Source organism: Amblyomma americanum, chromosome 1, assembly GCF_052857255.1.
Source record: "Amblyomma americanum isolate KBUSLIRL-KWMA chromosome 1, ASM5285725v1, whole genome shotgun sequence".
Lineage (NCBI taxonomy): Eukaryota > Metazoa > Arthropoda > Arachnida > Ixodida > Ixodidae > Amblyomma > Amblyomma americanum.
Window position 1 is genome coordinate 50,250,606 of NC_135497.1, and position 16,420 is coordinate 50,267,025.

The 16,420-nt window shown below is 45.2% G+C and overlaps 1 long non-coding RNA gene across 1 annotated transcript; it reads left to right on the forward strand.

The window, feature by feature from the left end:
- Positions 1–100: 100 nt before the first annotated feature.
- On the forward strand, positions 101–6,008 carry LOC144112782 (uncharacterized). Its single transcript, XR_013310464.1, has 2 exons — positions 101–168; positions 5,830–6,008. It is a non-coding gene; the product is annotated as an uncharacterized LOC144112782 (long non-coding RNA).
- The last annotated feature ends 10,412 nt before the right edge of the window (positions 6,009–16,420 follow it).

A 16,420-nucleotide genomic window follows, 5' to 3' on the forward strand; every position in this document is an offset into this window, starting at 1 on the left:
GTCGAAATAACGCAAGCATTATTTCAACCCATGACGTCGAATCTGGTTTGATCAAAAAACTTCACATCGGCTTTTTTTTTTTTTTCCTGTTCATGTTTGAGCCGAGTTGAGCATTGCTTTAGTAGCACTACGGCCGGTCGGCGGGAGGAGTGTGCGATCGTGTTGCACGTGAGTAATTTGTTCTTGCTATCTAGCGTTTGCAAGTTGTTTCCATATTTTTGTTTTCCATGGGGGTGAAGTTTCATGGCATGTCCAGTCCGTCAACTATTTCTTACCGTTCTCAGATACTTTGTCCCCTTACACTTGAGCATTGTGGAAGAGCCGCAGCTGCTCTTAAGATGCTTTGTGTCCTTGCCTTTGTGCAGGGCAGCAGCGGCGTCTTCCGCAGTGCTCAGGTGCGTGTGGGCAAAGCATCCAAAAATGATGACTAGCTTGGCTGGTATTTTCTCTTGGTCTCTGAATGCATCATATGGTCACAATTTGGCAAAATTATGGACATGTCTACCAGGGAATCGCTTCGAAAAGTTATCCAGAATTTGTATTGTGAATAAAAATAGCACAACACGCATAATTTTTCGTTTTGTGATACTGCAGATTACACGAACCAAGAACAGAACAGCAAGGTTCTACTGTATTTCTTTGAAGGGCTGTGACGGTTTTAAAGGGTGTCTAGCAACCTAGAATTGTCAAGAGGAATTTCGTTTACCTGGAAAAATCGGCGAGTTGTGAGGGATACCATCAAGAAAGTGGTCAAGTCTCGGAAAAGGACAGGCTGAAATTAACGCAGAGGTCTGCTGCGAGTTTTAACGATACTGCGAGTGTCCAGCACACGGTCCGTTCTTATTGGCATGACATATTTTTGCTTCTAATGAGTATTAGGCATGGCAGCCTGTCTGTTCTAGCTGTCTTTTTCTTGTCTTCAATTAAGTGAGCATTGTGTATACTGGTTCGCTCTGTACAGGTTGCCACACTGCTCATTAAATTTGGTCTGGTGCATATGAATAGACACAGCTACATTCAAAAGTATTTTCTGTGGAATAAGCCGTAGTCATAGTAATGTGCAGAATTCATGCACTTTCAGTATACTGATGCGAGGTGCCACGCCACTCCAGTGTGGCATCAAAATCGATCTGTAAATCTTGCTCTCAGGCCCCGTCAATCTTGTAGGCTGTTGCAGAAACAAATAGAGGCTAGTTTCTCTGCGGTTCGAGCTGTGATGACGAGGTCGTAAAAAGCTGTTTCTTTTTGTGGAAATCGCTTGATGCTTGTCCTGTGGCATTGCTGCTATCGAAAGGGATGCCAGAGTGTGCCTTCATTGGAAAGGCAGTAAAAGGCAGTGCTTCTCAGTGATGAGCAAACCAACCTTTCAGCCCTCTTGTTCAAGGGTTCCTTCTTGAAAGCCTGAAGTATTCTTTTGCAGTACAATGAGCAGTGTATGGAGCCCCTGAAAGCATGCAGTGTGTTCCGTTTAGAAATTTTCCAGAATTTTTTCAAAGTAGAGTTGTTTGTTTCTTTTGTGAAAGCACATGTAATGTCAGCACATATGGCCACCACTCTTATGAACCATTAAAAGAAAGCAAGAACTTGTGAGCATAATTTTAACAGACTTCCAAATCTAGGACTCCGGATCGCCCAGGCACTTTTCATCTATTGAGAAGGGAAACAGCTGCTGAAATTCCTGCACGGATTCCTAGTTGAAATGTGTCAGCATCTCTGGGTCCGTTACAGCCAGGGATTCCAGTGTGGTGAAACCCATGCACAAGAGTTAAGTGGGCCATGTCCCATCAAGAATGCTGCATCTGGGGCAGCATTCCACAGCTGGAGGTGTCACAAGGGAGAGTGGAAGAGGTCGTCTTGTTAATGCTCTCACTCTTGTTGTAGCTTAAAGGGACACTGAGAAGAGCTCTATCAATTTTTTTTTGTTAGCAAAATCTGATAGTTCGGCATTTCATGGCTTTGTTGCCGCTTGTCCGCGAGCGAAAGGTGCATTTATTTCAAAGAAATTTGGATTCCAAGTGGAAAAAGTTTTTCCCGCCGCTCCGATTCAAACTCGAGAACTCTTATGACGTCACAGGACGAAGTGACGTGAAACGTGACGTAAACGCAGACTCCGTGACTTCTGGCCGCTAGCGGTGCGGTCTAGCAGCTGCCAAAATGAAAGCTACCGCCGCCGCACGTTGAAGGCGTCTATCAGGGGTTGCTACCGTCGCTTCGTTTACGCTTGCACCGGTGTCTTGCCAGCGTAACGAGTGATCCCGTTCCCGAACCCGACGACGAAGTTCTCGCAAAAACTCCAGCCCACATTTCAGCGACCTTAGCCCCAGAGAGCGTGTGATGCTTTTCAGGGAGCACAGTTAGGTTAGGCACCGGCGGGTCGTTTCCCCCTTCCTCAGTGAGCAGCCGTTGATAATCAGATATCATAACCCCAGTGCGGGGAGTCGTGAAGGGCCAGGACAAGGTCGGCGCGTTGCGCCCATCGGAGGCTGACCGGGGCTTTGGGGACAACGGATTGTGATTCCTTTAACGGCGCGGTTGCACGGTGCAGCAGGCTGCATCGAGGTCTCCCACGGTTGCAAGGGCCAATTAAAGTTACTTATTTATTGTTTTGCCACAAGAAACGGGTGGGTGCTCAAGGGCGCTTGCGTTTAAAGTTGGTGGCTTGAAACTAAAGCCGACGCACTACGCTTCAACGGCTTCCGCTAGATCCAACGGGTCCACTGGATCGGGCTCTCGCCCACTTACATGTACCTTCAGATGTGTACTTTGAATGGATTAATTTAGCCGAGAGCTCGAAAAGAACAGCTCCGCCCAACTGCCGAAACTATTGAATTACGTCACAACGCGCTCCTCGCCACGGAGCCGAATCGGTCTAGCCGGGCCGGCGGCGGCTGACGCATTCGGCGCGAAATAGAGACATGCTCAAAGCACTCCGCCAGTGCGGTCAGTGTGCGCCGAAGCCGCTGAACGCGTCAGCGGTCAAGCGCAGTTGGAGTATAGAGGGTCTCGCTTTGGCCAACGTAACGTCACCATGCAGCGTGTGCGCGCATTACGCCGGCGTATAAACGTTCCTTAACAGAGCCTGCGCTTAACCACTAACCAACGTATTCGGTGGCGGCATCTATGGGAGCCACTGAAACCCCCCGCCCACTCATTGAATAAAAAATAATCCTGCACCGAGGTTCGGGATCGAACCAGGGCCTTTAGCGTTTTCAGGCGGAGATGCTACCACTCCACCATTAATAAAGGCGCTTCTAGTGAATGCACTCTTCCGATGCAGAAGTCTTCGCACTTTCGTTACGTACATCCTGGCCTAACAGCACTAGGCCGTCAGCAATTTTTCTTAACTGCCTTGTACCTTATCTCCCGTCCCTAATAAACGATTTCCGTTAAGTAGTTTGAAGTTGCCTGGCACAGCCGGGAATGTTTCGCCGAGCGAGCGTGCGAAGAGCACAAGTGCTCTTTATACTGTGAACGGCCTTCTACGATCACCGACCATCGTGCCATCATAGTTTTTCATCGGCTGTGGCGATCACCTGACCAGCCTTAACAAGCTCCTTCAAAGGTTAACTAGCACTTGGAGTTCCTCTGCTGTTCGGCGCTTGTAAATCGAGGCGCGTCAAAAACAAAGCCTCGGGGCACGCAAAGCGCATAGACGCAAAGCGCCATATCAAATCGAAACTCTCCTGGCTGCCTGTGGCGCCGCCAAGCATCAGTTTTCTTTGCTTCCAACATTCAGGTTGCCTTTTGTCTGTCTTCCTTGTGTGATAAAAGTGCACTGTTGGTTTTAAAACAAAACTTACTTTAATATTGAACCGTGCAACCTTCCTTCGATAGCCTCAAAGATTCGCGACCTCCATGTAGGCAGGACAATTCCTCCAAGGTGGCGTCTCTTGTCCTATGACGTCAGCACGCTTGTACTTGCGAGATCGACCTGTGGCGGCGATACCTGTATTTTGGTTCTTGCTATTTTCTACCTTACAAGAGCTTTGTTTTCAGTAAGAGTGGTGTTCTTGTGATCAGGAGCTGGTATTTTATCGATACAAGCCAACTTCAATTTCTGCTCAGTGTCCCTTTAAGCTGCTGTTCATCGATTTTTTGTGTCATTAATGTTTCTCAACAATGCCACATCACGTCATACGCCTTTTCAGTGTCTGAACTGTGACAAGAGTATCTCCACCGCAGCCGTGGGCTCGTGCTTGAGTGCTCGCCTCGACTATGGGAGGTCGTGGGTACGATTCCCGCGGCCTCCGGTCCACCAGCCAATTAATCCAATGGGAACAGGCGGCTCCCGGCCTAGTGCTCGGCTCTGCAGGGGTGCACTGTGTAGGAAGGATAGCCTGCGCCTCAAAATTCCCGTCAAATGCGGACACAAAAATGTCACCACGTGGTTAAAACCCGCAGTCCAAATCTCTCGCCTTGTGCCAGTTACAAAACTTAACGTTCACTTCTCTAGCCTCAAGACAGATGTGCCATAGCTCTCTCCGCTCACAAACCTCCTTCGAGCAAAGTGCAGCGGTATTTTCTTGCTACCGTTGTGGCTGGCTCACACGCATCGGCAGGTGTGCATGACTGGTTTAAAAAAAAAAGATGGGACTTCTACCGCACCAGATGGATTTAGGGTTGTTTGACGCCGGAACTTATCTCTGATCCGTCAAGGCAACGGTTTGGTCGAAGACCCTTCTCCCAAGCATCTCACCCTAGATGAGCTGAGCACCATGGGGGCGAAATCTTAAAACCGGTGGGTACCCGGCGGCACTGGGAATCAAACACAGCACCTCCCGAATGTGAGGCGGATGCTCTACCACGAGGCCGCGCTTCAGTGCTATGATCTTTGCCAAAAGGCCGAGAAATGAACAGTCGAAAGATTGTTGTTCAGCAACTTACAAAGTCAAGCTGTCATGTTTTTTCCTGAACACAGTTATGGCTCAGACTAATTGTACCATTCTACATGATTTTTCCTCATTCATTGAGATGCTCAATAAGCTTTAGGATGCGATAAATTATAAAGAGGAATGACATGTGTCTTTTCATCACTGCATTTTGTGGAAACATGTTTGCGTTGTAATTTCAAATATCTGTTTTATAATTTGAACTAGTCAAAAATAAAGCATATCGCAGTACTGGCCGGCATTTCGAAAGGCCCTGATATGCACAGCATGTGTACGAGACCAGACGATGCAGCGGTTCCTGTGTCACTACTATTGGAGCCCACATGACCAGGGTTGCTGCTCTTCCTTGGGAGTGACGTCATAATGCACCCCGACACTCAGAAACCGAAATCGCTCAGTATAAATAATGCGATAATATTTAATGTGCATATTTGAATTGCAGAGCACGTATCACATGCTGGGTGGGAGTATGCAATGTTTGAAACTAAGAACACTCCAACCAAAAATTTGATGTCTTCACCCCGTTTAAGGTTTTGGGTTTAACATATGGAGCTTGTGACCTCCTGTGTGCCAGCTTCAGAAGCCTTTCAGAAACTCTTTCATTGTTTGTCTTGACTATTTTTATTCATTCTTGGTCTCTGCATTGTACACACTTCTTTTTGTGTGTGGTTTCTCTGGCACATCTTGAACAATGTTCCTTTTATCCTTTTTTTTTTAGGATCTTTCTAGTGTCCATATGCAAAGCCACTACAGGAGTGCGTGGGCTGCTGCTGTAGCCTGTTGGGAGATGTCTTTATCTTTTTTCCTTCATATGCATTCCATTACTTGTGTATTTGTTTGTGGGTTTCTCTTAGTGGTTTATTAGTTGCATTTTATTGTTCTGAGCTTGCATACTTTTTCTCTTTTCATGGCATCCAACCCTGTGTATGACTGATACTAGTGGAGGGACTGCAGCAGCCAACCTTGCATGGCGCGGCATTCTCTGGTCCAAGGCTCCTATTCCCCGTTCCAGGCTACTGGCTCAAGAATGTGCCCACAAGTCTGCACCTTGGCGTACAGGCAGTCGCATTAGGCCCACGTCGGCCAGGACTTCCTTGCCAAATAAAGTATTCCTACTGACACGCCTTGTTAGTAATTAATGAAGTGTATGAATAAATAAATGAGTAACAACTTCGTTGGCCGTATGGAAAAGCCGTGTTACAAAGCAGTTTTTTTTTTTTGAAGACTATACCCAACCACCACATTGTTTCCTCTGAGTAACCTACTCATATTTGAGGTAAGTGCTTGCCGTGTGTCGCATCACAGTCTGAAGTGTTCCTGCAGAACCGCATAGTGCCTTCCTGTTTATGCCATTGCAGCAGAAAATGCTCCACAAAGCTAATGAAAACAAAGAAATTTCACTAACATACTGCTTTGAGACAACTTAAACGGGTGCTGAAGCCCACTGAAAATGTAAATCAGGGAATGAACAGGATGATTGTGGGCACTGCATGTGCCTACTTTTATTGCATAGGAGGGGCCAGTTTCAACTTTATTACAGGAGGGTAGTGACTTTTCTAATTGCAGCAAAATGGTGGTTTGAGCTAGTTGGTACATATTCACAATTTCACCAGCGCTGCGACTAGGAACAAGAACAGAGAAGGAAGACAAGGACAAGCGCTACTAACAACTGAAAGTTTATTTGAAAAAAACACAGATTATATGCACACAACTGACAACCCAAAGCGCCTGCGCTTCCCCCACCAGGCACGCAAAAGAGAGTTAAAAATCTAGATACAAAATTTCACACTCATGTAAGTTTACAGATGGTGTGCTAACGCACGTGTCGATGTTCTTGTGAATGTGATAGGCTTCACACAACTCCCTAGTTAACTGATCTGGATGTCTGAATTTAATCTTAGCCCTGTTAAGCAGAGGAAAGCATGTTTTTTTGTTAGACACACCGGGTTTGTTTAGAAGACAATCTCTGTAATGAAGGGACAGATTTGATGAAGGAGCACCATTCAAAGAGGTTCTATGCTGACGTAAGCGTGTATTTATGCATTTACCGGTTTGCCCAATGTAACTCTTGCCGCATTTAAAAGGTATGTCATAAACCACTCCCTTTGCACATGGCACAAAGGTTGACTCATGATCCACCTGGCATGCATTTTTTCTTTTGCCTCTTATTTGCTTCTGTTCCCGGGCTCTTTTGTCAACAATAGCACAAACCTTGCCTAGTTTATTAGGGACCGAAAAGAGCACTTTTACCCCATATCTAGTGCCAACCTGCTTAAGCCTATGGGATAACTGATGAATGTAGGGTATTACCGCATACTTCGTTCTGTCATTGCCGGAATTTTCCTGTGCTTCATGTCTACCACACGACTTCATCTTCTTCAGGATCTTGTTGCTAGCAAGCGCTATCACATCTTTGGGGAAGCCCGCTGACCTTAGCCTTTGAACTTGCTTATCGAAACTGCTGCCTAAAGTATGAATACATGACTTAGTAAGTGCAGATCCTAAACAAGACACTGCTATGCCACATTTAACTATTTTCGAGTGCCCAGACTGATAATTTAGCAAGGGCTTTTCCGACCGCTGTAGGAAGGACCAACAAACATGATTCACCTTTTTCTCCAATCTAATATCCAAGAATTGCAGCTGATTATCTTCCGGTAATTCAAAGGTAAATTTCAGACCAAACCCGCAGTTTTCAAAAGTCTTTAAAATGTCATCCACATGTGCCTTGAAGTCATGGGATTCAACAAAAACAAGATAATCGTCTACATACCGGAAGATTTGTTTTACACGGTTGTCTAAGTTAACTTTAATGCTCCTATCTGCATAGGAAAGAAAGATATTACTAAGTACCGGAGCCACTTTTGAGCCAATGCACACTCCTGTTTTTTGAACATATAGCCTGCCTTCCCAATCAACAAATGTGGATTTGAGATAAAATGACACAAGCTCCAAAAAAGAGCCCACAGAAACGCCACACTTTGAAATGAATGCTTCTTCATCATTATCCTCTACTATACATTTCTTAACACACTGGAGGAGCCTATCATGTGGCAATGAATAGAATAAATCCTGCACATCAATACTAAACATATCACACCCACCAGGATTATTTAGTTTCAGATATTGCACAACCGCCTCGGAATTAGATACAAGAAACGGGTCTTCTACTGTCAGTGAACACAATTTACTTTGCAAAAAACTTGAAACGGCATGTTGCCAAGTTCCCCGTTCAGTAACAATGCAACGGAAGGGGATGTCAGTTTTATGAGTTTTGGCAGCAAAAAACACTTCTAAAAAGTTGCCTTTCGCCTTCTTAATGGATGCTTGCAGGCCAACTAAATTCATATCACCTACCAGCCTTAACGCCTCGCTTTTTTGTTTAAGGGCACTGGAACGCACAGGCTTAAAGTTTTTGGCAACTGAATTCCTAGCCTTCTCACGGAAAAGTTTCTCTGGCAGCGTAACGAAATAACCTTCTTTATCCGAGACAACCACGCGAAGTTTTTCGGACGTCAAGAAATCGGTCAAGTGCGCAAAGTCCCACCTTTTGGCCGGCCCTCCGCCACTCTTCTTGAGGGCCTCAACACATTCCACAACGCACCTAGGCTGCTCCTCTTTCCGTGCTTGGCGCGCGATTGACCTTCCAAGAGCCAACTTTTCTTCTTTTCCCAAAGAAGGCTGGACCCCGAATTTTGGACCCAACTTTAGAATCTTCTGGAACTTCTCTGGCACCGGCTGATCACCCAGGACCAAGAGCTTTCCTTCGGAGCACGGAGACGCTGTACTGGAGGGAAACCACGGGCGGGCGGTGTACCCAAGGAACTCGGTATGTTTTTTCGCTTGTTCGCACCACTCATGGAAGTGCCGCACACGATTTTTGTCCTTCCCACACACCACCCAAAGGCAATCCTTGTAGTATCGATGTTGACGCCACCACTCTGAAGATGCAATCCGGCAAATCCTGCGGCTGTGCCCTTTAGATGGGAGGAGGCCACCGCCTCCTTTGTGCCTTCAAAGCAAGGGTAGCTTCGTGGCATGCCAGACGTGCTCTTTGCCCAGTTGAGGTCCAAGTTATGTGCGGTGGCCTCCTCCCATCTAAAGGGCACAGCCGCAGGATTTGCCGGATTGCATCTTCAGAGTGGTGGCGTCAACATCGATACTACAAGGATTGCCTTTGGGTGGTGTGTGGGAAGGACAAAAATCGTGTGCGGCACTTCCATGAGTGGTGCGAACAAGCGAAAAAACATACCGAGTTCCTTTGGTACACCGCCCGCCCGTGGTTTCCCTCCAGTACAGCGTCTCCGTGCTCCGAAGGAAAGCTCTTGGTCCTGGGTGATCAGCCGGTGCCAGAGAAGTTCCAGAAGATTCTAAAGTTGGGTCCAAAATTCGGGGTCCAGCCTTCTTTGGGAAAAGAAGAAAAGTTGGCTCTTGGAAGGTCAATCGCGCGCCAAGCACGGAAAGAGGAGCAGCCTAGGTGCGTTGTGGAATGTGTTGAGGCCCTCAAGAAGAGTGGCGGAGGGCCGGCCAAAAGGTGGGACTTTGCGCACTTGACCGATTTCTTGACGTCCGAAAAACTTCGCGTGGTTGTCTCGGATAAAGAAGGTTATTTCGTTACGCTGCCAGAGAAACTTTTCCGTGAGAAGGCTAGGAATTCAGTTGCCAAAAACTTTAAGCCTGTGCGTTCCAGTGCCCTTAAACAAAAAAGCGAGGCGTTAAGGCTGGTAGGTGATATGAATTTAGTTGGCCTGCAAGCATCCATTAAGAAGGCGAAAGGCAACTTTTTAGAAGTGTTTTTTGCTGCCAAAACTCATAAAACTGACATCCCCTTCCGTTGCATTGTTACTGAACGGGGAACTTGGCAACATGCCGTTTCAAGTTTTTTGCAAAGTAAATTGTGTTCACTGACAGTAGAAGACCCGTTTCTTGTATCTAATTCCGAGGCGGTTGTGCAATATCTGAAACTAAATAATCCTGGTGGGTGTGATATGTTTAGTATTGATGTGCAGGATTTATTCTATTCATTGCCACATGATAGGCTCCTCCAGTGTGTTAAGAAATGTATAGTAGAGGATAATGATGAAGAAGCATTCATTTCAAAGTGTGGCGTTTCTGTGGGCTCTTTTTTGGAGCTTGTGTCATTTTATCTCAAATCCACATTTGTTGATTGGGAAGGCAGGCTATATGTTCAAAAAACAGGAGTGTGCATTGGCTCAAAAGTGGCTCCGGTACTTAGTAATATCTTTCTTTCCTATGCAGATAGGAGCATTAAAGTTAACTTAGACAACCGTGTAAAACAAATCTTCCGGTATGTAGACGATTATCTTGTTTTTGTTGAATCCCATGACTTCAAGGCACATGTGGATGACATTTTAAAGACTTTTGAAAACTGCGGGTTTGGTCTGAAATTTACCTTTGAATTACCGGAAGATAATCAGCTGCAATTCTTGGATATTAGATTGGAGAAAAAGGTGAATCATGTTTGTTGGTCCTTCCTACAGCGGTCGGAAAAGCCCTTGCTAAATTATCAGTCTGGGCACTCGAAAATAGTTAAATGTGGCATAGCAGTGTCTTGTTTAGGATCTGCACTTACTAAGTCATGTATTCATACTTTAGGCAGCAGTTTCGATAAGCAAGTTCAAAGGCTAAGGTCAGCGGGCTTCCCCAAAGATGTGATAGCGCTTGCTAGCAACAAGATCCTGAAGAAGATGAAGTCGTGTGGTAGACATGAAGCACAGGAAAATTCCGGCAATGACAGAACGAAGTATGCGGTAATACCCTACATTCATCAGTTATCCCATAGGCTTAAGCAGGTTGGCACTAGATATGGGGTAAAAGTGCTCTTTTCGGTCCCTAATAAACTAGGCAAGGTTTGTGCTATTGTTGACAAAAGAGCCCGGGAACAGAAGCAAATAAGAGGCAAAAGAAAAAATGCATGCCAGGTGGATCATGAGTCAACCTTTGTGCCATGTGCAAAGGGAGTGGTTTATGACATACCTTTTAAATGCGGCAAGAGTTACATTGGGCAAACCGGTAAATGCATAAATACACGCTTACGTCAGCATAGAACCTCTTTGAATGGTGCTCCTTCATCAAATCTGTCCCTTCATTACAGAGATTGTCTTCTAAACAAACCCGGTGTGTCTAACAAAAAAACATGCTTTCCTCTGCTTAACAGGGCTAAGATTAAATTCAGACATCCAGATCAGTTAACTAGGGAGTTGTGTGAAGCCTATCACATTCACAAGAACATCGACACGTGCGTTAGCACACCATCTGTAAACTTACATGAGTGTGAAATTTTGTATCTAGATTTTTAACTCTCTTTTGCGTGCCTGGTGGGGGAAGCGCAGGCGCTTTGGGTTGTCAGTTGTGTGCATATAATCTGTGTTTTTTTCAAATAAACTTTCAGTTGTTAGTAGCGCTTGTCCTTGTCTTCCTTCTCTGTTCTTGTTCCTAGTCGCAGCGCTGGTGAAATTGTGAATATGTACCAACTAGCTCAAACCACCATTTTGCTACAGTTCATTTCTAGTACATTGAGCTCTTTTCTATGTCCTAATCCCGCTCCTTTTGACAACCAGGCAGCCCTGGCTTCCCTAATTGCAGTTTGTGCCTTCAAAGCAAGGGTAGCTTCGTGGCATGCCAGACGTGCTCTTTGCCCAGTTGAGGTCCAAGTTATGTGCGGTGGCCTCCTCCCATCTAAAGGGCACAGCCGCAGGATTTGCCGGATTGCATCTTCAGAGTGGTGGCGTCAACATCGATACTACAAGGATTGCCTTTGGGTGGTGTGTGGGAAGGACAAAAATCGTGTGCGGCACTTCCATGAGTGGTGCGAACAAGCGAAAAAACATACCGAGTTCCTTTGGTACACCGCCCGCCCGTGGTTTCCCTCCAGTACAGCGTCTCCGTGCTCCGAAGGAAAGCTCTTGGTCCTGGGTGATCAGCCGGTGCCAGAGAAGTTCCAGAAGATTCTAAAGTTGGGTCCAAAATTCGGGGTCCAGCCTTCTTTGGGAAAAGAAGAAAAGTTGGCTCTTGGAAGGTCAATCGCGCGCCAAGCACGGAAAGAGGAGCAGCCTAGGTGCGTTGTGGAATGTGTTGAGGCCCTCAAGAAGAGTGGCGGAGGGCCGGCCAAAAGGTGGGACTTTGCGCACTTGACCGATTTCTTGACGTCCGAAAAACTTCGCGTGGTTGTCTCGGATAAAGAAGGTTATTTCGTTACGCTGCCAGAGAAACTTTTCCGTGAGAAGGCTAGGAATTCAGTTGCCAAAAACTTTAAGCCTGTGCGTTCCAGTGCCCTTAAACAAAAAAGCGAGGCGTTAAGGCTGGTAGGTGATATGAATTTAGTTGGCCTGCAAGCATCCATTAAGAAGGCGAAAGGCAACTTTTTAGAAGTGTTTTTTGCTGCCAAAACTCATAAAACTGACATCCCCTTCCGTTGCATTGTTACTGAACGGGGAACTTGGCAACATGCCGTTTCAAGTTTTTTGCAAAGTAAATTGTGTTCACTGACAGTAGAAGACCCGTTTCTTGTATCTAATTCCGAGGCGGTTGTGCAATATCTGAAACTAAATAATCCTGGTGGGTGTGATATGTTTAGTATTGATGTGCAGGATTTATTCTATTCATTGCCACATGATAGGCTCCTCCAGTGTGTTAAGAAATGTATAGTAGAGGATAATGATGAAGAAGCATTCATTTCAAAGTGTGGCGTTTCTGTGGGCTCTTTTTTGGAGCTTGTGTCATTTTATCTCAAATCCACATTTGTTGATTGGGAAGGCAGGCTATATGTTCAAAAAACAGGAGTGTGCATTGGCTCAAAAGTGGCTCCGGTACTTAGTAATATCTTTCTTTCCTATGCAGATAGGAGCATTAAAGTTAACTTAGACAACCGTGTAAAACAAATCTTCCGGTATGTAGACGATTATCTTGTTTTTGTTGAATCCCATGACTTCAAGGCACATGTGGATGACATTTTAAAGACTTTTGAAAACTGCGGGTTTGGTCTGAAATTTACCTTTGAATTACCGGAAGATAATCAGCTGCAATTCTTGGATATTAGATTGGAGAAAAAGGTGAATCATGTTTGTTGGTCCTTCCTACAGCGGTCGGAAAAGCCCTTGCTAAATTATCAGTCTGGGCACTCGAAAATAGTTAAATGTGGCATAGCAGTGTCTTGTTTAGGATCTGCACTTACTAAGTCATGTATTCATACTTTAGGCAGCAGTTTCGATAAGCAAGTTCAAAGGCTAAGGTCAGCGGGCTTCCCCAAAGATGTGATAGCGCTTGCTAGCAACAAGATCCTGAAGAAGATGAAGTCGTGTGGTAGACATGAAGCACAGGAAAATTCCGGCAATGACAGAACGAAGTATGCGGTAATACCCTACATTCATCAGTTATCCCATAGGCTTAAGCAGGTTGGCACTAGATATGGGGTAAAAGTGCCCTTTTCGGTCCCTAATAAACTAGGCAAGGTTTGTGCTATTGTTGACAAAAGAGCCCGGGAACAGAAGCAAATAAGAGGCAAAAGAAAAAATGCATGCCAGGTGGATCATGAGTCAACCTTTGTGCCATGTGCAAAGGGAGTGGTTTATGACATACCTTTTAAATGCGGCAAGAGTTACATTGGGCAAACCGGTAAATGCATAAATACACGCTTACGTCAGCATAGAACCTCTTTGAATGGTGCTCCTTCATCAAATCTGTCCCTTCATTACAGAGATTGTCTTCTAAACAAACCCGGTGTGTCTAACAAAAAAACATGCTTTCCTCTGCTTAACAGGGCTAAGATTAAATTCAGACATCCAGATCAGTTAACTAGGGAGTTGTGTGAAGCCTATCACATTCACAAGAACATCGACACGTGCGTTAGCACACCATCTGTAAACTTACATGAGTGTGAAATTTTGTATCTAGATTTTTAACTCTCTTTTGCGTGCCTGGTGGGGGAAGCGCAGGCGCTTTGGGTTGTCAGTTGTGTGCATATAATCTGTGTTTTTTTCAAATAAACTTTCAGTTGTTAGTAGCGCTTGTCCTTGTCTTCCTTCTCTGTTCTTGTTCCTAGTCGCAGCGCTGGTGAAATTGTGAATATGTACCAACTAGCTCAAACCACCATTTTGCTACAGTTCATTTCTAGTACATTGAGCTCTTTTCTATGTCCTAATCCCGCTCCTTTTGACAACCAGGCAGCCCTGGCTTCCCTAATTGCAGTTTGTGCCTTCAAAGCAAGGGTAGCTTCGTGGCATGCCAGACGTGCTCTTTGCCCAGTTGAGGTCCAAGTTATGTGCGGTGGCCTCCTCCCATCTAAAGGGCACAGCCGCAGGATTTGCCGGATTGCATCTTCAGAGTGGTGGCGTCAACATCGATACTACAAGGATTGCCTTTGGGTGGTGTGTGGGAAGGACAAAAATCGTGTGCGGCACTTCCATGAGTGGTGCGAACAAGCGAAAAAACATACCGAGTTCCTTTGGTACACCGCCCGCCCGTGGTTTCCCTCCAGTACAGCGTCTCCGTGCTCCGAAGGAAAGCTCTTGGTCCTGGGTGATCAGCCGGTGCCAGAGAAGTTCCAGAAGATTCTAAAGTTGGGTCCAAAATTCGGGGTCCAGCCTTCTTTGGGAAAAGAAGAAAAGTTGGCTCTTGGAAGGTCAATCGCGCGCCAAGCACGGAAAGAGGAGCAGCCTAGGTGCGTTGTGGAATGTGTTGAGGCCCTCAAGAAGAGTGGCGGAGGGCCGGCCAAAAGGTGGGACTTTGCGCACTTGACCGATTTCTTGACGTCCGAAAAACTTCGCGTGGTTGTCTCGGATAAAGAAGGTTATTTCGTTACGCTGCCAGAGAAACTTTTCCGTGAGAAGGCTAGGAATTCAGTTGCCAAAAACTTTAAGCCTGTGCGTTCCAGTGCCCTTAAACAAAAAAGCGAGGCGTTAAGGCTGGTAGGTGATATGAATTTAGTTGGCCTGCAAGCATCCATTAAGAAGGCGAAAGGCAACTTTTTAGAAGTGTTTTTTGCTGCCAAAACTCATAAAACTGACATCCCCTTCCGTTGCATTGTTACTGAACGGGGAACTTGGCAACATGCCGTTTCAAGTTTTTTGCAAAGTAAATTGTGTTCACTGACAGTAGAAGACCCGTTTCTTGTATCTAATTCCGAGGCGGTTGTGCAATATCTGAAACTAAATAATCCTGGTGGGTGTGATATGTTTAGTATTGATGTGCAGGATTTATTCTATTCATTGCCACATGATAGGCTCCTCCAGTGTGTTAAGAAATGTATAGTAGAGGATAATGATGAAGAAGCATTCATTTCAAAGTGTGGCGTTTCTGTGGGCTCTTTTTTGGAGCTTGTGTCATTTTATCTCAAATCCACATTTGTTGATTGGGAAGGCAGGCTATATGTTCAAAAAACAGGAGTGTGCATTGGCTCAAAAGTGGCTCCGGTACTTAGTAATATCTTTCTTTCCTATGCAGATAGGAGCATTAAAGTTAACTTAGACAACCGTGTAAAACAAATCTTCCGGTATGTAGACGATTATCTTGTTTTTGTTGAATCCCATGACTTCAAGGCACATGTGGATGACATTTTAAAGACTTTTGAAAACTGCGGGTTTGGTCTGAAATTTACCTTTGAATTACCGGAAGATAATCAGCTGCAATTCTTGGATATTAGATTGGAGAAAAAGGTGAATCATGTTTGTTGGTCCTTCCTACAGCGGTCGGAAAAGCCCTTGCTAAATTATCAGTCTGGGCACTCGAAAATAGTTAGATGTGGCATAGCAGTGTCTTGTTTAGGATCTGCACTTACTAAGTCATGTATTCATACTTTAGGCAGCAGTTTCGATAAGCAAGTTCAAAGGCTAAGGTCAGCGGGCTTCCCCAAAGATGTGATAGCGCTTGCTAGCAACAAGATCCTGAAGAAGATGAAGTCGTGTGGTAGACATGAAGCACAGGAAAATTCCGGCAATGACAGAACGAAGTATGCGGTAATACCCTACATTCATCAGTTATCCCATAGGCTTAAGCAGGTTGGCACTAGATATGGGGTAAAAGTGCTCTTTTCGGTCCCTAATAAACTAGGCAAGGTTTGTGCTATTGTTGACAAAAGAGCCCGGGAACAGAAGCAAATAAGAGGCAAAAGAAAAAATGCATGCCAGGTGGATCATGAGTCAACCTTTGTGCCATGTGCAAAGGGAGTGGTTTATGACATACCTTTTAAATGCGGCAAGAGTTACATTGGGCAAACCGGTAAATGCATAAATACACGCTTACGTCAGCATAGAACCTCTTTGAATGGTGCTCCTTCATCAAATCTGTCCCTTCATTACAGAGATTGTCTTCTAAACAAACCCGGTGTGTCTAACAAAAAAACATGCTTTCCTCTGCTTAACAGGGCTAAGATTAAATTCAGACATCCAGATCAGTTAACTAGGGAGTTGTGTGAAGCCTATCACATTCACAAGAACATCGACACGTGCGTTAGCACACCATCTGTAAACTTACATGAGTGTGAAATTTTGTATCTAGATTTTTAACTCTCTTTT